Here is a 20,888-nt window from a genome sequence, read left to right as displayed (position 1 = left end):
GTGCTAAAACCATATTTAGCAGACCTAAACACAGTGGTCCATGGGATAGCATTGAATTCAATGGCTGCCTTAGAGGTTAACACAATGGGATCTGTTTTCAAGGGGAGAGAGGGAAACCTGACACAAAGAAAACTTTTGAGAGAGTCCCGGGGGAACATCATATGCATCTGGTATGTCTGAAATATTTGGAGTCTCCTCCTCTGCAAGTGAATACACATAGCCTGTACTGTATGTGTCACTGCTACTTCATTATCACAAACTTTTTTCAGGATAAGAGAAATTGAGCCTAATAGCTGTCATATCATGTCTTTTAACACTCCACCCTCCTATGCTGAAGGAAGCTACAAGCATCCAAGTGGGAAGGAATATCTACCGATGTTCTGATTTAAGTGAATGAAGGTCTTCTTTCCACCTCGGGAAATCTTGAGGGTTATGTAACAGCAGCTTTGAAATGCTTGTACGATGTACTTTGTGCTAGTCCATCTCAAATCTTCACCGGCTGTACCAAGAACAGAAAAAAAAAAGGAATTTGGTGAGTACTTTATAAAGCTAAATTTACTCAATTAATTTCACCTCTGATTATGTTTTTCATGTATCTTGGGACATTAGAATGTCCTGTATTTATAAATGATGATGAGGATAGAGAGTAAATATTTTGTTTTGCTTTGTCTTGTTTTTAATAAAATACAGAATTAGCAAACCTATTACAGCCTACCATATCTAGTCCATGAAATTCAATACCTAGATAAGTACTTCTACAATTCATGGGTGCTCCAAATACTAGAGAATGCTTATAATGACACAATGTCTGACACAGAAGAGTATTTAATAAATGTTAATTATGTCACTGTTGTTCCCACCAAGAAAACTGGTCATTTGGGGATGTTAGATTGTGTTCTTTTGAGTTTCTTTTTTCTGATTTGGGAACAGGGGAATGGAGGGTGAAATTGCCAATGACTGTTAGTGAAGGAAAAGGGAAGATGTGTGGTGTTTACACAAGTATGTGTATAAATCAACAGGCTATTGTCAGATATATGTTTTTTAAGACAGCACACCAGCAGCTGCATGTGTTTGGTAAGTTAGGAAACTTAAAAGTGCCTGCCAGTTATGCAGCCACCTTTTGAGCAAAGCTGCTACAGAAGGATTATTATTTCAGATTACCATACTTTATACCACAATATTTTGCTACTCTGGCAACAGCTGTTTAGACTAAGGCTAGGTGCCTGGGGTTTTCTTGGTGATGAGGTGACCTGGCTTGAGGTATCTGCTTAAAACTCACACTTTACACTTGATAGTGTCTAAACATGGCAAAGATATTTTCGTCTTTGAAAATCTAAATACCAACACTTTGAGAAGTGGCAAAAGGAAGTAAAAAGTATAGACATGAATTTATCCATCTACTCATTTTATTCTATAAACAATCATTACTGGAGCCACATCAAAGGATAGAGGAGGTGACAGGGATAAGAAATAAGAGTGCCTGCTTAATAAGAGATGAGTACTCTACTTTTCATGGTATACCAGAATGTCTGCTGTATCCTGAACTAAAACACTTTCACTTTTATGTGATAGTTTCTGAGTTCTTTTTTATTAGAAGCAATCAATGCAGCTCAACTAACTTAAGCAATAAATACATTATTTTACCATAAAGATAAGAGCTTGTCTCACATCACCAATATCAGGAAAATTGTTAGGTACAATGAAAGACCTGTATCCAGGGCCACAGCCATGAGGCTGATTCCTTTCTCCTATCTCTGCACCTCTCCCTGCTTCAATCCCTTTTCAGGGAGTTTCTTTTTAAGAGGAAACAGTACGCCAGTTTCTTCGACTTCTCCCGTTGTCATAGCCTAAAATACAGTGGCTCATGATAGCCTAAAATACAGTGGCTCTCAGTCTTCACATTACAGTCTGACCATCAGAGAGACAAAACTTCACCACTGTGTGTTCCAAATTCCCAGGGAAGGCTTTTCATTGCGCATGAAAGCAACCATTCTCACTTTGTGGCTAGAAAAGGAAGCTACTTTACGGGAACAAAGTTCTAGGCTGAAAATTCAGTAAGTGTCCACCACAGTTTTCCTGCATTTCTACCTCTTTTATACAATGCAACCTTCTATTTTTTGAAACCTGAAAGACCTTGGAAGAATAAAACATCCCTACATGTAAGGTCATTTCTCTGAAATAATTTATAGCTGGTTATTGAAAATAATGGTGGAATGGGGGTGTTTATGAATGGTATTATATCAAGAGGACCAAGAAATATCCACATTTGTGTCTGATATATCCATAAATTCCCTAGTAGAAGGAACAAAGAAAAAAATCTTAACACTGTATTTTCATATGCTTTTTATTCTAAGACACTTCTTTTTCTTTTCTTTTCTTTTCTTTTTTTTTTTTTTTTTTTTTTTGAGACAGAGTCTCACTCTGTCGCGCAGGCTGGAGTGCAGTGGCTCAATCTCAGCTCACTGCAATTTCTGCCTCCCAGGTTCAAGTGATTCAGTGCAGTGGCGCAATCTCAGCTCAAGTGATTCTCCTGCTTGAGTCTCCCAAGTAGCTGGGACCACAAGGACGCTTATTTTTAAGTTTCTTAATTTTAAATGTGTAACTAATAATAAAGGAAATTTGACAGAAAAGCTGTGACCCAATAATCATTGGTCACACATGGAGAAACTTTAGCATATGAGAAGTTTTCTATTCAATCCTTTTGAGTCATATGTATTGGTAGCACATTTTAACTTGTTATGCATCTTTAATTGTTACTTAAAATGTGTTCAAAGATTTACACCAGAATGATTGTAGCAAAAAATTCATGATTTCACAGAAGGCTGCCTGTTAATAATCAAAGGCAGTATGAACTGCTGAATATCTTGGATTAAAATAATGCCCAAGAGTTTCAAGTAGGAAAGACTTTTGTGACTGGTTAGTGGTTCATAAAATTCTGTCATTCAAACATAAGCCCATTTTCTGTCAATACCATTGTTTAAATATCAGGATATACATGAGTTATTAGGAAGAAACATACAAAATAAATTAAACCAAGTAATAAACACATATGAAAACTTAGTGTTCTTCAACAAGCCTCAGACTTAAAAGGACTTAGTTAATCAAGATCATAAGCCCAGTTAACAAAAAACAGCAAGAGGATATCATAATTTCTGAGTCCAAAAGAGATTTTAAAGATGCTTAAATAAAAAGCTGGTAACTAAAGAGAAAAATGTTATGTAATTTTATGGATATATGTATATTATTTTCTATTAAGATTTTTAATATGTTCATTAAAAAGAGTTTATTTTTTCCCAAAGTACAGCAGTCACATATCTTATGATGCATGACATTCTAGACTAGATAAAATAGAGTAGAAAAGCAAACTTTGTTCCTCACCCCAGTGATGAAGTTTTTGTTGCTGGGCTGGACCATATAGAAAATCTTTTTCCTAAATTGGTCGTGCTGAGATTCTTGCTCTGCTTCGACCTCCAATCATTAAACCTTGCTTTGATTCTCATCATTTTCTGGCTTCATGGTAGGAAGAGGCAGAAGTGTCACCTGGGGCACTTCATTTTTGCAAGTATTGCTCCACTAGCACAGTTAGCACAGTGACCCCACCTATTGCTGGAACCTAATCAGTTAGAAAAATAGCATCCCTTGGGGATTGCGTGGGAGAGGCAACAAAGGTTGTGAGGCAAATCTGAGGTACAGACAATAGACAACAGAGAATACCGTATTCTCAGAGAGAAGAAAAATCACTGAAGAGAGGGCAATAGAACTTGAGTTGGATCTTAGAGGACAGGTTGAATTCACATAGGTGGAAAGGAAGATGGAGGATATTTTAAAGTCAGGGAGTAAGTAGTGGAGGAAAAAGCACAAATATGAGGATAGAGGAAGCTCCTTTGAAGGGGTTAGACTGGAGAGTTAGTGTTGTGAAAGATGTTTATGCTTGCTCAAAGAGAGAACTTTATTAATTTAAGCTCTGTCAGTCAAAATTACCCTCCACTCCATTGAAAGCAATACGCAATGTTATTTATTTGATTAAAGTAGTTCAAAAATCACTAGTGCAGAGATGAACTATAAGCTCTATGTGAATAGGCACTATCTGTATTGTTAAATATGGTCAAACCACACCCGGTCAATACAGTGTCTGACACATTGCGTATGTTTAACAAACACTTGTTGAATCAATTTCTGTGAGTATCTAGGTGTTCTGAGAAACTCAAGCATCAAGATGCTGGTTAGACCCACGTTGGCACCCAGGACTCTACTCAATAAAGGAATAAAGTTAAAAATTAATTCACTTCCGTTTATAACACAGTGCACACAAAAAGAATAACTCAGTATTTAATAACAAATATGTAAAATAAAAATCTCCTCTTTCATTTCTGATATTGATAATTTGTCCTTTCTTTTTATTCTGAATCATTCATTCTAGATGTGTATCTATTTTACAGATTTTTTTCAAAGTGCCAATTTTTGGCTTTATTATTTTCTCGAATATGCTTTTATTTTCTACTTCATTGATGTCTGGTCTTACCATATTATTTCCATCCTTCTACTCTCCAAGAGTTGTTATTTTCTTCTCTGTTCTTTTAAAATGGAAACAAAGAAAAGATTGTACTTGACAAGATAAGGAAACAGAAGTTGATTCTGATCATATCACCATGGTATAATTCCGATAATATTGCTGCAAGAGGGGAGAGAGCACAGCTGAAACAAAAGGCAGGAGAGTTTTCAGGAGCTGGGCAAGTGAAACTACAGACCATCTGTGTTTGGTAATTGGCTTTACACAAAGGAAAAGTAAACTTTCTCTCATCTTCTGACAGTAGGAAAGGCACCCTCTGGAGTTAAGCTCCTTTTCTCCCACAGATATTGGGATATAGGGGCCATTTCTTCTTGATGATTACGTTTCAAAAGGATAGCTCCCAGTACTTGAGGAAGGGTCCTGGGCTGTGAAACTGACAAGAGACTTTTTAACAGATTTAGATTGCAAAGGTGCAAAGAAATATTTTACAATAAAGAATTTTCTGAAGCAATTATTCTAAGAGGATGGAGGACAAGACTTAGAGTCAAGAAGAAGCCTGTGTAAAGTTGACTCAGGCTGAGGGGAAAATTAAGGCACAATTTATTTTCTTCTTTTCTACCAAATGTTTTTAAACTATATTTCTCTAACACTGCTTTAGCTGCAAACCGTAAGTTTTAATGAAATTTCTTTAGTTCAAAATGTTCCTAATTTCCATTGTGATTCCTCCTCTGACCCATGGATTGTTTAAAACCAATAATCATACTAATAATTTTTGATTGGGATGTTCCAAATATGTCAGTTAAGCCAAATTGTTCAAATCCTTTACATTCTACCAACTATCTTCTGCTTGCTCTATGTGTACTAATCACCCTTTTAATTTAGGAGTTGGCAAATGCTTAGAGGGGAGATTATAGGCAGATTTTGAAGCTTAGTTCCCTGTAGTTTCCTTCTCTCTGCGATTTTGTTTCTCAAATTTTTGGTTGCTTGGGAAATGTGAATTTCAACATCTGTTTAAGTCTAAGCCCCGTGTAATAACCACTTTCTACTTGGATTTCATTCCTCTCTTCTATTAGTTACATTCATGATCACCATACTTGGACACAATAGGTGGCCAACAAATGTTTCTTTCCTTTTCAATAATTGTCATTAGCTTGACCTTTCTGAGGCTGGAAAGTAGACTCCTGCCATTTAGAAAGATTTTTCTAAGTCTACTTTTTGGCTTAGTAGCCACACCTGGAGAGGAAGCAAACATTCACAGGCCACCAACCATGTACCAAAGTGGGAAAATGATGGCTTGATGGGGCACCAGTGAGAGGACACAGAGAGCTACCGATGAATACCTATACTAGAAAATAGTAAGTTCCCTGAATTATCTGTTATGTACCCGAGTTGTGTTCAGTAGGACTTTTTGTCGCAAGTAAGAGAAATACATTTTAATAAGCCAGGGGGAGCTTAACAGAGGATTATTCATCCAGAAACTGGAAAATCATCTTGGCCCAATGTGGTCCCTGTCTCTTCCTGCCATCTTCTCACTCTACCCATAGTCATCTATCTCTCCCTCTTTGTTAGTTCAGCTTTCTCGCTCTCCGCAGACTGGCTTTTCTACCTTTTCATACATAAGAGCAAATACAGTCATGTTCAAAAGCCTGACAACATGACTGCCTGGAAAATTCTAGTCCAATTACACGCTGTCAGAGTCTAGAAATACAAGCTTGACTGCTGGAGCCCAGGGTCCAGGGTGGGTGTGGAAGAAAAGTGTGGGACTGGGCGGGAAATGAGCTGCAAGTGCTGTTGCAGATTCACAGTTGGTTTAAGCACTTTAAATAATCAGAACAAAGTTAGTCTCCAGTTCCCCTCAGGGAAGCATTCCAATGATGGCAGCTAAATTCCATTTTGAACAAATGATTTACAGACCATGTGTCTCCATACACTCTAATGGCATATCATCTGTCTTCATCTGACACTTCTTTAAAGGGCAACAGGGATGAGACAATTAACTGTTGTGTTGACCTTGTAGAGCTCTACTCCTCAGCCTCAACTTAGTTATTAATCTTATGTCATATAGACCCCAGCCCTGTTAAGAGATCCACCCTAACCTTGGTCACAGACTAAACTTGTAATGCCTCCCATGAGCAAGGGCCCTAAACCTAACCATATACTGAGAGATGGAAATTGTCAACTTATCACAAAATCTATATATTTGGAAAACAGAACTTTATTTCTTATGAAGGGCTACAACTTGCAGGCTGGGAAGCACAGCCTCTGGTAGAGACTGAAAGTAGAAACTTTGAGGGAGGGAGCGTGTCACTGAGTTTTATACTTGGCTGATAAGTTAGATATACATATTTATCAGGTTACAGGAGGGGCTGGGAATGTTCATGAGGGGAAGTCACAAGCATGTGTGGTAAGCAAACATGTTATGTCATATAGTCCCGTGTTCATTTTGGGATACAGACTTAACATCAAAATGTGTTAAAATTAGGCGGTATATGTGAAAATGTGAAATGGAGGATGCAGAGATGCCTCACACAACCTCCATGAATCCCTCAGAACCATTCCATGGTTGATGGTCACTTACCAGGAAGGCATGTTGATCGGCTGTTGTGTCAAAACCACAAAAGGGGAGGGGATCCGGTCAAGGTGCGAAGCTATTGGTTGAAGTCGGTGGAAGAGTGAGTTATTCCTTCTTTTTTTTTTTCCAGGGCTGGTTTCTGTTTAACTCTTAGAAAAAAAAGTCTAATGGCAATTAGGGAGGCAGGGGGTGTAACGAGGCGTGACTGATTCCCACACCCATCATGGCTAGAAAACTTTGTTGCTAAGGTTTCTCTGGGGTCTCCTTGGCCAAAAGGGGTTTGTTCACTTGGTCAGGGGAATTAAGATTTCATTTTCATTTCACAAAATGCTTTGTGCTGCATATTGTATTCTTACAACTTAGGCTCAGCTTCAGTGTTCAACACAAAGTAGCCCTGGAACATGTCCTTAACCCTGCATGTTCCTCACTTACATAAATGAGACTCTCATTTGAAAGCAGTTAAACTACATGAGGCCATGATGGTCTGGGTAGACATCAACTAACATGGAAAAGTCAAATATTTTTTCGCTCACAGTTAAAATTCTGAAACGCATAACCAAGTGTTGCCTATAGTTCCAGATGGCGTTATTCTGAGTTTAAGCTGAATATTTTTGAGATAGCAAAATATAAGACATGAGAATTATCTAATTAAAAATGTAAAGGCTGATATACATAATCAAATGATGGACGAAATTTTTCTCTATCTGAAACAAATAATATTTTTAAATTAGTTGATGAATGACAGATGCTGTGCTTTTCTTTGTTCTGTGGGCCCCAAAGGCTTATTTCCCATCCTCCTCACCCCTTGAATAAAGTAGGTGATAAGAATTGTAGATTTTCTATTAAATTGTAACTGTTTTCAATTTTCAAAAGAGTATTTAAAATATTATATATATAAAAAGTGAAGAATGATAATTTGAAAAGAAATTAAAGAAATAGAACTTTAACAGTACACTTGAATTCTGTTTACTCCTACCCAATCACATTCATTTCCTCCTCCCTTCAAGTTACTATCCTCTTGAATTTAGCATTTATCATTGCCATGCATTTCTTTATACTTCTACTATGTTACATGTATCCCTAGCAACATTTAGTACTGCTTTGTATAAGTTTACACTATATGTAAATATTATATATTCTTCTGTAACTTGGTATTTTTCTTTTAGCATAATTTTGTGAGATTTATCCACATGCATGATATTTTAATTTTTTACTATAATGTATTCATTCTACTTGGGTGGAAATTTCAGTGTTTTTTCCAGTTTCTTGCTAGGTCATGCTCTTTATACAGTCACATGCCTCATAATGTTTTGGTCAACAACAGACCACCTATGTGACTGTGGTCCCATGAGATTATAATACTGTATTTTTACTGTACTTTTTCTATGTTTAGCTATATTCTGATACACAAATATTTATCATTGTGTAACAGTTACCTATGGTATTCAGTACAATAACATACTATACAGGTACGTACCCTAGGAACAGTAGGCTATATCATGTACCCAAAGTATGTAGTAGCCTGTACCACCTAGGTTTGTATAACTACATTCTAGGATGTTCAAATAGTGGTGAAATTACCTAACCACATTTTTCTTAGAATGTATCCCCAATATTAAGTCATGTATGACTGAAATTGCTCTTTGCCTTCCATTTTTGGCCTCCAATTTCAAATAGGGCATCTCTAGTAGGCTTTGAGGGAAGCAATTATACAAATGTAGCTTCAAGAAACAAAGATATTTCATTCTAGAAGCAATGTGACTGTATATTAAGCATAAGATATGGTCTATAGGTAAACATCTTTGTCTCCATTAAAAGACAATTTATTTATTGATGGAAATTATATTCTATACCTCAGTTTCCTCATTTGCCACAAGGGATAATAATGGTACCTACTTCACAGGGTAGTTTTGAGGATTAAGTGGGTTAATACATGTCAGTTGTTACGACATTGCTTTGCACATAGTGCATGCTGTTGCCATTTTTATCATTATGATAACTTCATGGGAAATATTTTGCTATTTTTATATGTGCTATAGTAACTTTATGAGTATTGTTTTATATATCAGGTAGCCTGTTCTTCCTGCTGGATTTGGATGTTATGTATTCAGAGGCATGAACGTAAATTGTTTGTGAAAATTTCCATCCTTCATAAGCTTAATTTCAAAAGATAGCCTGTCATTTCTAGTGTTTATTCAGCTGATATTTCTAAGCACAGCTGTAAGAATACTGAGAGGGTTTTTGAGCTGCTGTGAATAAAACTGTTGGTGGAGGGCAAGCTAGAGTTGTTAAAAGAGGTGACATGTGAGTATAGAGCAGGGTCTTTCAAGGGATTGCAAGAAGGTGCATCTATCAAGGCCTTCATCTCTTAAGGAGTGAGTTGACTGGAAGAGACTTGGGAATGTCAACTTATATCATTCCATTTCAGACTACCTTAGATTAATATGGGTTTTGCTGGTTCCTGAGGACCCAGATCCAAAGGGCCTAACCCAGGATATTGGTCTTTCTCTGGCAAGACACACCCAATTCCCTAAATGCAGTGGAGGTCAGCAAATAGGTTTCAGGACACTTTATTGTAAATGTTTAGTTCCCAGAGCAAACTTGTAGCCACAGTAATATGATGCTAGTGGCTTCTCTGTAGTTCATTGCTAACCACCAGGGCAGATGCCCAAACTGCCAGGTCAGTCAGTCTCAAGATGTGGCAAAGGTAAAACTCCTTGCCCTGTGTATATGTGAGCTCCATCTCCTTCAGCTGTCACTGGATCCCTGGGCTGCCTCTACTTTCCACCTTCAGAGAAATTTGAGTGGTTCACAAAAATGTCTAATTTACTTATAAAAGCACAGTCATTTCAGAGACACCAGAGGATTATGTTTGGCAGTGGAATCTGAAATGTTGCTTTTTTCTTTCACTGTTTCTCAGAGAAAATTGTTCTTTTTCTGCAACTTAATAACCTCAAGCAATACTTTGTGAAAACTCTCTTTGTTCTTTTGGATTTTTCAAGCCCTGCCTGGGGAATAAGGCTCACATCGCCATTTGGAATTGCCACCACTAAGAAGGAACTGTGAATTGGCATGCATTAGTATTCAGGTGCTTTCTTTGAAACATTCACAGTGTTCTTCTGAGAAATTTTTAATGCCAAAATGATCCCATCTCTGAGTGACTACTGCTTTCTTACCAATATGCCTCTAGACCTTCTGTTCTTTCTATTTCAGGAGATAGCCAGTTGCTAAGCCTCTTTCACATCATGGCAGCAATGAATCCTTAGTTAATTGCTCCCTCTACTACCTCAGAAATAGCACCAAATGCAGAAATGGGACCCTCTTCAGAATATTTCATCAGGAACTCAAACCTCATAAAAGATACTTCCCTTCTTCCTTCTGGGTAGCAGCAACATATCATTTCTGTGGGGTGTCCTTTCTCACTGCACTGAATCATTAAATCTGATTTTGTCCAACCTAAACTCTTGTCTCTGGTAGTCTTTAGCTGATTAGGCTTTAACAGCAAGAACGCTTTTACAACCACACCCTCCCACCAGATCATCCTGACCAGTCTCAGTTTAGTCCTGCTAACCAAAAGAAATGTATTTGCTGCCTGCTTCAGACCAGGAAACCAACCCTGTTATACTCACAGAATCAGAAGAATGAAAATCAGACATTATAATGCCAGCAGGCTTCTGCAGTGCTTTCACAGCCCAGGGACCTTAGTACATTTATCCCTTCCATCCACTGCTTTTGACACACATACCTGAGTGAGACACAGAGGGATGTGTCATATCGTCTGAAAAAGGAGCAAGTTTTATCATCTCATAATCCTCCTCACACAAAGCAAGGCCTGGCATAGGGAGCTGAATCAATACATATCACTGAATGAAAGTTCTAGACCTTCAAATATAAAAGGTAAATAAGAAATTAGGGGGCAGAGGTGCAGAGGTAGGGTGGAAAGTAGGGGGATGAACTCAGTTTTTTGTTTGTTTGTTTTATGTGATGGAGTCTCGCTCTGTCACCCAGGCTGGAGTGCAGTGATGCGATCTCGGCTCAACGCAATCTCCGCCTCCCAGGTACAAGCGATTCTCCTGCCTCAGCCTCCTGAGTAGCTGGGATTACAGGCACAAGCCCCCATGCCCAGCTGTTTGTCTTTTTAGTAGAGACGGGGTTTCACCATGTTGGCCAGGCTGGTCACGAACTCCTGACCTCGTGATCCACCCACCTCGGCCTCCCAAAGTGCTGGGATTATAGGCATAAGCCACCGCACCCAGCCTGAAGTCAGTTTTAAGTATCTAGAGTTTGAAATGCATTTCTCTTAGGCCTTTTTAACTGATATGTTAGAATTAGTTGTGCTCAAATATTCTCCTGCCAAGTAGTGATTTTTGACTTCCTCACTCACCCCAACCTGCCATTGAAAAAAATCAATTTTGCTCATTTGCAAGTCATATTGAGATCTTTTTTACCCATATAAATCAGTGTTGTTTTAACTTTTCCTTCAAACCAGTTACAACTTCTGCCTAGTTCCCTCCTATTATGTGAATCAAATAAAATATTTATTATGTGTTCAATCAGTATGAGAGTCTGATTTTACCTTTTTCTTAAAATTATCTTTGAACAGTATCTATTTTGTACAATTGCCCAGGGGTACCTTATACTTAATAATTATTCTGGTTCCGTCCATGAATAAAGCGTTGAATAACATTAAGATCTTTGTAGAGGTTTCTCTAAAATATTTCAAAATGTTCTGCTTTATACACCAACTTACTTCACTTCTCTGCAAAGCAAATTTGTTGAACTGTGGGGAAGTTGAAATTCTGCTATCTCAGGGAAGACTTGCAAAGTTATCTTGTTGAGGTTGCTTAGGGTCAAAAATGTGTGTGATCAGCTGTTTTGTTTTGCAGAATTATTGTTTAGGGATGCATGCTTCTTTATCTCTTCTCAGCATCTCTCATGGTTCTGATTTATATTTGTAGAGCAAGAGAATGAAATGGTACCATCAGCATCCCTCTTTTTCAGATTCTTTCTCATATCCTTGCAAGACTTGCCTCCTTTTCTCTGGATCTGTTTTTCTCATTCCCCTGTGATACCAGCCCTTAGGAAAAACTTTTGTGATCATTTCTTCAAAGCTTGAAACATGCAAAGTGCTGCAAATTACAATATTATCTCTTTTTCCTGTGCTCTCAAATCCAGAGATATGCACTATGTGGAAATAAATAAAGAGCACCCGAATTAGAACAAACAGAGACTGTTTATTCAGAGCTTGCTATAGCAAGAAAGTCAGCCACCATCACTTGAATTTGGCAGAGACTCAAAGGCATGAAGGAAACGCTTTAGAGTGAACAAAAGTGGTAAGGGGAAGCTGGAGGGAGCTAACAAAAGGTGTAGCATCTTATGTGATTAGTTTGAAGAGTATTTGGCTTTCCCTGGTTGGACCTCAATTGGAAACTGGGGCAAAATATAGAAGCTGCCAGTCATTGACGAAGTCCTAACTTCTCTGGGCCAATTGCTACAGAGTCATTTGGTTTTCAGTGCTTGTTGCTGCTGAGGTTGTGGGTCAGAGTTCTACCATAATGTATGGTGCGTCCATTGTCCATTTGTATATTCAGTCTGCCTAGCACATTTTTATAATGTTAAATGATAACTATAAATCTAAAGAGATGCAAAGGAACAGGCTATTTGAAGTCCTTGCGAAATTTGAGTTTCATCCCGTTTTATGTTACTATTAATTTTTCTTGATCATCCATGCATCCATGATTACCTAGACTCTGTGCTGTGGGTTTTACTTATGTGATCCTTGTCAGGTACCTCTTTTGTTGTGGTTGTTGTTGTTGAGACGGAGTCTCGCTTTGTCGCCAGGTTGGAGTGTAGTGGTGCAACCTCAGCTCACTGCAACCTCCGCCTCCTGGGTTCAGGCGATTCTCCTGCCTCAGCCTCCAAAGTAGCTGAGACTACAGGTGTATGCCACCACACCCAGCTAACTTTTGTATTTTTTGTACAGACGGGATTTCAGCATGTTGGCCAGGATGGTCTCAATCTCTTGACCTCGTGATCCACCTACCTTGGCCTCCCAAAGTGTTGGAATTACAGGTGTGAGCCACTGCGCCCAGCCATCAGGTACATTTTTATCTTCTTTTCATACACATGGAGACTGGGATTCAGATATGTTAACAAACCTGATGTAAACTACACAGCTGAGAAAATGAGGGTGCAAAAATGTTCATACAAATCTTAGATCCATTTTCTAGAAAAAGATGTAGAAGGATATACACCAAATTTTTAACCATGATAACCTAAATCTTACTAACTTGAGAAAGGTAAAAATACATTTTCCTTTGTGCATTTTTTAATATTTGGTGAAAATAAGCATGGATTGGTTTTATAATAAAAAGAAAATCAATCTAAATAAACAACAAAACAACATGAAGTTGTATTTTCTCTAGACACTATATTAACTTCCCTCTGGGAATCTAATTCAAAAGCTATTTCATAAATGAAAATCACAAAGAAAATTTATCCCAGATAATAAACCCACATTAGTTATTTGAAGAGTGACTCTCTCTGAGGAAGTTTACACAGTAGAATATTAATTGCAGGTAACAAACCAAAAGGAGCAAAAGAATTGTATATTCTTAAGTGATATTCCCATCAAGTATAGGATTTTAATAAATAATAATTCTACCATATAGCTCTTTCGCTTTTTGGTTAACTGATGCTACTCATTGATCAATTTATCAAATATTACTTGAGCTACTAATGTTTTAGGCATAGTGTTGGTACCTGAGAATAAAAATAAACAAACAAGTAAACAACCAACTATTCATTTTATAAATTTATAGTTTTCTGGCTGTTAAAATACAATTTTAAGAAAAAAGCAAAATCATGGCTTACAGAGATATAAAAAGATTAAAGTGTTAAAGATTTTTATTTAACTTATTCATGAGGAAACTGGTAAGATGTTACAATCAGTGCAAAGGTGAGTGTAAAGAACAGACACATTTTTGTTTCATTAACATTGCAATGAGTATACAAATGAAAGCAAACTGACTTTCTCAGAAATAAAATCTGCCAATATACAGAATTCACATGCCTGTCTATAGATGAGAATTATTCTGCATCATTATCAGTTATCTACAATTTACAAAGTTGTAAAATAGCTCCCATAGAATCAGAATCAGATAACCAGGAACGGAATGCAAAGTTTTCCACTGAAGCAAAAATTTTTCCCTACAGGGCAAAGAGAGGCTATAACATGTGTGGCAGATATTGTTAACTGTGTGCTCTGTGTTCTTTCCTGCACCACCCCTCTCTACTAATAGAATCTTTGCTTGTTTAGGTAAATGCAAAGTTCCCTATTCTTGTCCCCACAAATAAAACAATGATAACCCAACATTGATATAGTCAGTAATTGGTTCAGGATAAGCTTCAATTTTGCCCAAAAAAGAAAAGTGTTTTGTTGTTGTTGTTGTCGTTTTTAATGTAAGACTTCTAGGAAAGCATTTGTTTTCCTTATTAAAAAAACAGTAATTAACAACTGATATAGCCCTTTTTTGGTTCTTTTCTCCCTTTTTTATCTCGAATATAGTGTAGCTACTAGAATTCAGCAGTCATTTTGTGGCCTTGGACTGACCAGCACAAAAACTATATGAATAATAGTTGCACTAGTCAGTTTGTGCTTCTCTAACAAAATACCATAGACTAGGTGACTTAAACAACAGAGATTTACTTCTCACAGTCCTGGAGTCTGGGTAGTCCAAGATCAAGGTGCCAGCTGATTCAGTTTTTGGTGAGGGTCCTGTTCCTGGCTTATAGAACTTGGACTCCTAAGTTCAAGTCATCCTCCCATCTTAGCCTCCTGAGTAGCTGGGACTACAGACGGTTGCACACTTTTTAGCTGTTCTTAAAAGAAAGATTGTGTGATGTACCATAATGGAAATCTAATTCCCTTTTTCCTGTAACCTAAATTTCATCTACCTTGATATCAACACATCTTCAATGCTTCTGCCACCACTTTCTTTAATTTTATGCGAGAATAGTTCAATTGAGACATAGAGAATGAGACAGAGAGAGAGAGAGACCACTCTCTAGTCTTTTCTCATGGCAGTACTAATCCCATCATGAAGGTATCAGATTAAGAAAGTATCCTGCCTGTAATCCCAGCATTTTGGAAGGCGAAGGAGAGTGGATCATTTGAGGTCAGGAGTTTGAGACCAGCCTGGCCAATATGGTGAAACCCCATCTCTACTAAAAATACAAAAGTCAGCAGGGGTTGGTGGCGGGCACCTGTAGTGTCAGCTACTCTGGAGGCTGAGGCAGGAGAATCGCTTGAACCTCAAAGGAAGAGGTTGCAGTGAGCTGAGATTGCGCCACTGCACTGCAGCCTGGGCAACAGAGAGGGACTCCGTCTCAAAAAAAAAAAAAAAAATTAGACAAAAAATCAGATAACACAATACAAAAGGAAGCAACTTAAGATCTGAAACAATCTTGTCTATTTACACTCTTGGGGTTCCATAAGGAAAAACAGAGATTTCTCCGCAAAATGGAGTCTGGCACCTTCTCCATTTTCTGTAAGGAATTGCAGGCTATTATAAATTATTTTAGGTTCCTTATACAGCAGAGGGTGACAAGAGAAAGGAGAAACAGCAGAAGTAAATGAATGAAACAGAATTCATTCAATTGAGGAAAAAGCAAACAAACAAACAAAAACTCCTGTTCAAAAAGGCAAGGTCCCAGGAGAAAACAAAAACAAACCATGAAGGCCTTTTAATACAAACACACAGGCACACATACACACACATCTTGGATGTTACATTTGCATTAAGCTAATCCATTGAGCTCCTTGAAAAAAAAAACTTTTTAAATCTCATTACCATATTTTAGCGAAGACAAATTGCCAATATTTCGGAAGTAATAAGTATCAAACCTGAAAGGGCTTGATTTAGAAACCAAACCCAGACTATTGTGGTAAAGAAGAAAAAAAAAAAGACGGCAGAATCTTAGCTATGAAACTACAATGTGGGGCAACAGCTATTGCTCTTTCAGTTTGGCTTGGCTAGCAAAAAGATGGCCTTGTTATGTAAATAAAACCCCTTAAGTAATCAAAATAAAACATTCCCCCCCGTTTTTTTTGTGGAAATTTAGCCACACCAGAGGCTTTGTTCCCCTTGAATTGGAACTTTCCTTCAGATTTCGTCAAGTCGGATAGAGCTGGTCAAATCCAATGGGAAAAAGACTGAAACAACAATAAAAACAGAAACAAACAAACAACAACAAAAACAGTTAAGCAAAACAAATGATCACACAATTTATATAATTACTGAGCACTCTAATGGTAAGGAGAAATTAAGACCAGCTGGTTGTTCATCTTAACTTTAGCCAAGACAAAACCCCAATTCAGCTACTTACCTGAGAATGGGTCTCAGGCTGAAGACTGCTCTCTACCATCCTAGAAGCAGGAAAAAACTCAAATTCACCTTCCCTGTTGGAAATGAGCTCGAATTCCAGAAAGAAGTTACCTGCCTTCCATTGTCGTGGAAGCAGGAAAGCTTGCCTTCCTTGTTGGAAGGAAGTAAAGCTCCTTCCAACAGGAGTTGGAAATAAAAATTATTTTTCCTAGCAAAATAATCTTTAAATATTGACCAAATTTTGGGAGATCAGGGATTCTCTGGAGGGGGAGCTTCCAGGCCTCAGCAAATTGTCTTACTGGTTTGAGCCATAAAGAAAGCTCAAGCTGGTACCAAGCCCCAGTAGGAGATTTCTCAAAGGTCAGCAGCTCTTCCACTCAGAATCCCTTCGTGGTTAGCAAAATGTGAACCCCAAATACCTGAGATGGGTCTCAGTCAATTTTGGGTGCTTATTTTGCCAAGGTTAAGGATATGCCCGTGACATAGCCTCAGGAAATCCTGAGACATGTACCCAAGGTGATCAGGGGTACAGTTTGCTTTTGTACGTTTTAGCGAGACATGAGACATCAATCAGTATGTGTGAGATGTACACTAGTTCAGTCTGGTAACATGGGACAACTTGAAGTGGGAGCTTCCAGATTAGAAGTAGATAAGAGACAAATGATTGTAATCTTTTGAGTCCTTGATCAGCCTCCATTGAATACGCAATTTACTCCAGCTCAGTGAATCTGCATTTTTACATAAATGATGAGCAGAGGAAGCAATGAGACATGCATTTGTCTCAGGTAAGCCTCAGAGGGACGACTGAATAGAAAGGGAAGCAGGTTTACCCTAAACAGTTCCCAGCTTGAATTTCTTCTTTAGCTTGGTGATTTTGGAGTCTCAAGATTTATTTTCCTTTCACAGTACTCTCAGTCAGATTTCAGAAAAGATAATTTCCACACACTTGTTTTATTTTTTTATTTTTTTTATTTTTTTGAGACAGTGTCTCACTCTGTCACCCAGGCTGAAGTGAAGTGGTACAATCACAGCTCACTGCAGCCTTGGATTCTTGAGTTCAAGTGATCCTTCCACCTCAGCCTCCCAAACAGCTGGAACTACAGGCAGTTGCAGATTTTAGTTGTTCTTAGAAGAAAGACTGTGTGAATGCACCATATCAGAAACCTAACTCCGTTTCCCCTGTAACCTAAATTTCAGCTCCCTTGATATCAATACATCTTCAATGCTTCTGTCACCATTTTCTTTAATCCTATGAGAGAATAGCTCAATATTACATCCCTTGTACTAGGTGAAGTTCCCTCAATGTTTCTATACATTTTGGGGGTGGAAGGGCTTATGGTTCTACGTTTCTTTGTTTGTTTGTTTGTTTGTTTTGTCTTTACTACAGCCTGCATCTCTCTCCCACAAGCCCAGCCATTGTTCTCACATGGCTCTAGCCATGAAAGATAGCATCTCCATATTTCATCCCCAAAAGGGTCACAAATGCAAAGCTGTGGGTGCAGTTGCTTTTAACAAAGCTTTGAGGTGAAAGAAGAGGGTCCTGAAGCATAGTAAACAGAGATCAATGTAGTTTACCAGTAGATCTGAATGGATTTAAAGTTCTTTAACTCCTTTCTTCCATGTAGAATTTCTCAGTTGACAGCTTATCTTTCTTCTCTGCCATTTTCCTCACTACTACTCTCTTCTCTCGCCTTCCCTGCCACCTCCCTCACCTCTCATTTCTTCCCCATCCCCACAGGTAGCCAAGTTGTTGGGACTCTCCTATTGCTTCCCACAGCTCTGGGGTTGCATGTTTTCTCCTCTTTGAAAGTTGGCAGTCCCCAAATCTCCAAAATCCTGTTCATTTCTCATAAAGAACTGTTTAAATCTCACTCCAGTTATTATTTTAAACTAAGCGCAGATCCAAATTCATTAGAAAATAATATTCAGAAAATGGCAAAATCATGACTCATATAAATGAAACATATGTTAAAGATTTTATTTAACTCATATAAGGGAACTGGTTCAAAGTAAATGTCAAAAAGCACAAACGTATAGAGTCAAGAAATCGAATTACAAATGGAGGGGAAAAGACTTTTTCCACAGTGGGGAGAGAAGCCAATGGAAATGCTGCTGGATAAGACACAGTTTGCATATCCATCAGTTACCTGCAGTCGAAAAACAGGTGCAAAATAGCTCAAAGACAATGAACGGGCTCTGGAACCCACTGCCCAGAAGCATGTATGATAGACAATGCATAGTTTTTAAATCAAATGCAAAAATGTTTTTTGCACATAACATATCCAAAAATTCTTAAGGGACAAGAACGAAAGGTTATCAAGTCTTCAGGGCCGCCTTTTCTTTGTCAAAGCATTAACCACTGCTCTTAAATTATACTTTTGCCTTCATTAACTAGGAGGCAGTATCTGAGCATCAAAGGACAGCAGTTGATGCTTTTAGACTACTTTTTTCCAATGAAGGCCCAAAGGTGTCATTTGTTCTTCCCTGTCTCATCTGAATTGTATAAAATATGCCAGCTGTTGCTTCCCATGGTCACCTGAGGTAGAAGTGGCTGTCACCCCTGCTGACATCCTTAGCTATGGTGTCTTTCATCCTCTGTGACTCATCTCAACCCATTAAATGTAGGAACAGATGATATTAATAGCCAAGGGTTAAGACATTTAATTTCTTCCCTATTAAGGAAATGTTTCAGCATTTAAAGTAATAATAATGGGATTGCAGAATATCAGAGCCATAAGGTGCCTTTGAAATTATCTAGTTCAATATTGTACTTTCCAAATGAGGACACAGAGGTCCCAGAGGGGAAGTGGCCTGTCAACCAAAGTCACACTGAAGGCTGGTGGCACAACAGAAGCTGCAGCTCAGGAATGCCATGCTGACCTGCCATTTATTTTGCCTTTTGGCAGCTCTTTCTTGATCGGACACCTATTTCTTTTGTTATGCTCTGGCAAGTCTTTCCTGGCCCTCTTTGCAGATATTTATTTTTTTCTACTCCTAATGTTCCCAGTGCTTAATTTTTTATGGATTTGTGTGCCAATTTCTAGTTATATAAGGAACTGATCACAAATGAAGCTCTTTATACTACCAGCAATTATTCTATTTTGGATATAAGACTCTGTAAAATCTCATTAAAGAAATGAATTTCCCATGATGAAATGAGTCTTTGAGGAGATTTTAAAATATGTCCATAATTCTCTGACATTCCAGTTGTGTTAGTCCTCTTTGTGCTGTTACAACAGAATGCCTGAGACTAGGTAATTTATTTTTAAAAAATAGAAATTTATGTCTCATAGTTCTGGAGGCTGGGATGTCCAAGATCAAGGCATCAGCAGGTTCAGTTATTTGGTGAGGGCTGTATCCTACTTCCAAGATGGTGCCTTGATTGTTGCATCCTCCAGAGAAAAGAAACGCTACGTTCTCACATGGCGGAAGAGCAGAAGAGAGGAAACCCACCTCCACAGGCCCTTTTCATAATGGAATTAGTCAACCCTTGAGGGCAGAGCCCTCATTGCCTAAATACCTTGCATCAGGGACCGCCTGCCAACACTGTTGCACTGAGGATTAGGTGTCCAACACATCAATTTTGGAGTGGCAATAACATTCACACTAGAGCAATAGCCATCAGAAAGCAGAGTTTAGTTTTTCTCTCTTGAATATGGCATTGAACAACTCAGTTCTTCTGAATAATAGGATGCAATGAAAGCAGCACTGCTGAATTATAAGATGTTGGGTCATAGAATGTTATATGGCTTCTTTGTGGCTCTTTCTCAGGACACATACTGTGGCAGATTGGAGCTTCCATATAAAAAAATAAGCTACCCTGAAGACACCATGCTGGAGAGACCACATGGAGAGATTCTTTAGGTATCCCAGCTGTTGCAGCCTCCAGATATTTGAATCTTCCCAGGACATGAGAGAAAAAGCTTCAGAATGACTCACACCTGCAGTAAGAGCTGTCTAAGCATGGTCAACAGCCAGAACTGTGAAAGATAACAATCATAAACAGCTACTGTTCTTTTATGCTATGAAGTTTGCAGTGGTTTGTTACTCAGCAATAGATAGTTAGAACAGCCCCTTTGAGAGGCAATGAAATATTGGGCTCTGAAAACCTCAGAGTATAGACATAAAAAAGACTGTTAAGGAACAGACGATTCTCTAGTTAACCAGTATGCTGTTGCTATTTCTTCAGCTTGACTGCATGTATAAGAGCTCATTACAGTAATTCACTTTTCAACAGGAAAGTCTGAACTGATGATAAAACCCAGGTGTTCACAAAGCATAGGTCCTCATTTCCCCTGAGCCCAACCTTCATTGATAGTGAAACCATTTCTCCATTGCCTCGTGAAGCTTCTATTGGGAAAGGTCAATGAAATAGAGCATACTTGCCTATAAATATCTTTTTCCTGATATGATTCCATGC

General features: G+C 38.2%; 1 protein-coding gene across 1 annotated transcript in view; it reads left to right on the top strand.

The window, feature by feature from the left end:
- The first annotated feature begins 312 nt into the window (after positions 1 to 312).
- CTNNA2 (catenin alpha 2) overlaps positions 313 to 20,888 on the top strand; it is a 1,472,650-nt gene continuing 1,452,074 nt past the window's right edge. Inside the window, exons 1-2 of the mRNA XM_054678551.2 lie at positions 313 to 532; positions 13,066 to 13,181. The gene's annotated coding sequence lies outside the window, so the exon portion shown is untranslated. The remainder of the gene's footprint in view (positions 533 to 13,065; positions 13,182 to 20,888) is intronic.

Source organism: Pan troglodytes, chromosome 12 (assembly GCF_028858775.2).
Source record: "Pan troglodytes isolate AG18354 chromosome 12, NHGRI_mPanTro3-v2.0_pri, whole genome shotgun sequence".
Taxonomy (NCBI): domain Eukaryota; kingdom Metazoa; phylum Chordata; class Mammalia; order Primates; family Hominidae; genus Pan; species Pan troglodytes.
This window is presented reverse-complemented; position numbering and strand designations above follow the sequence as displayed.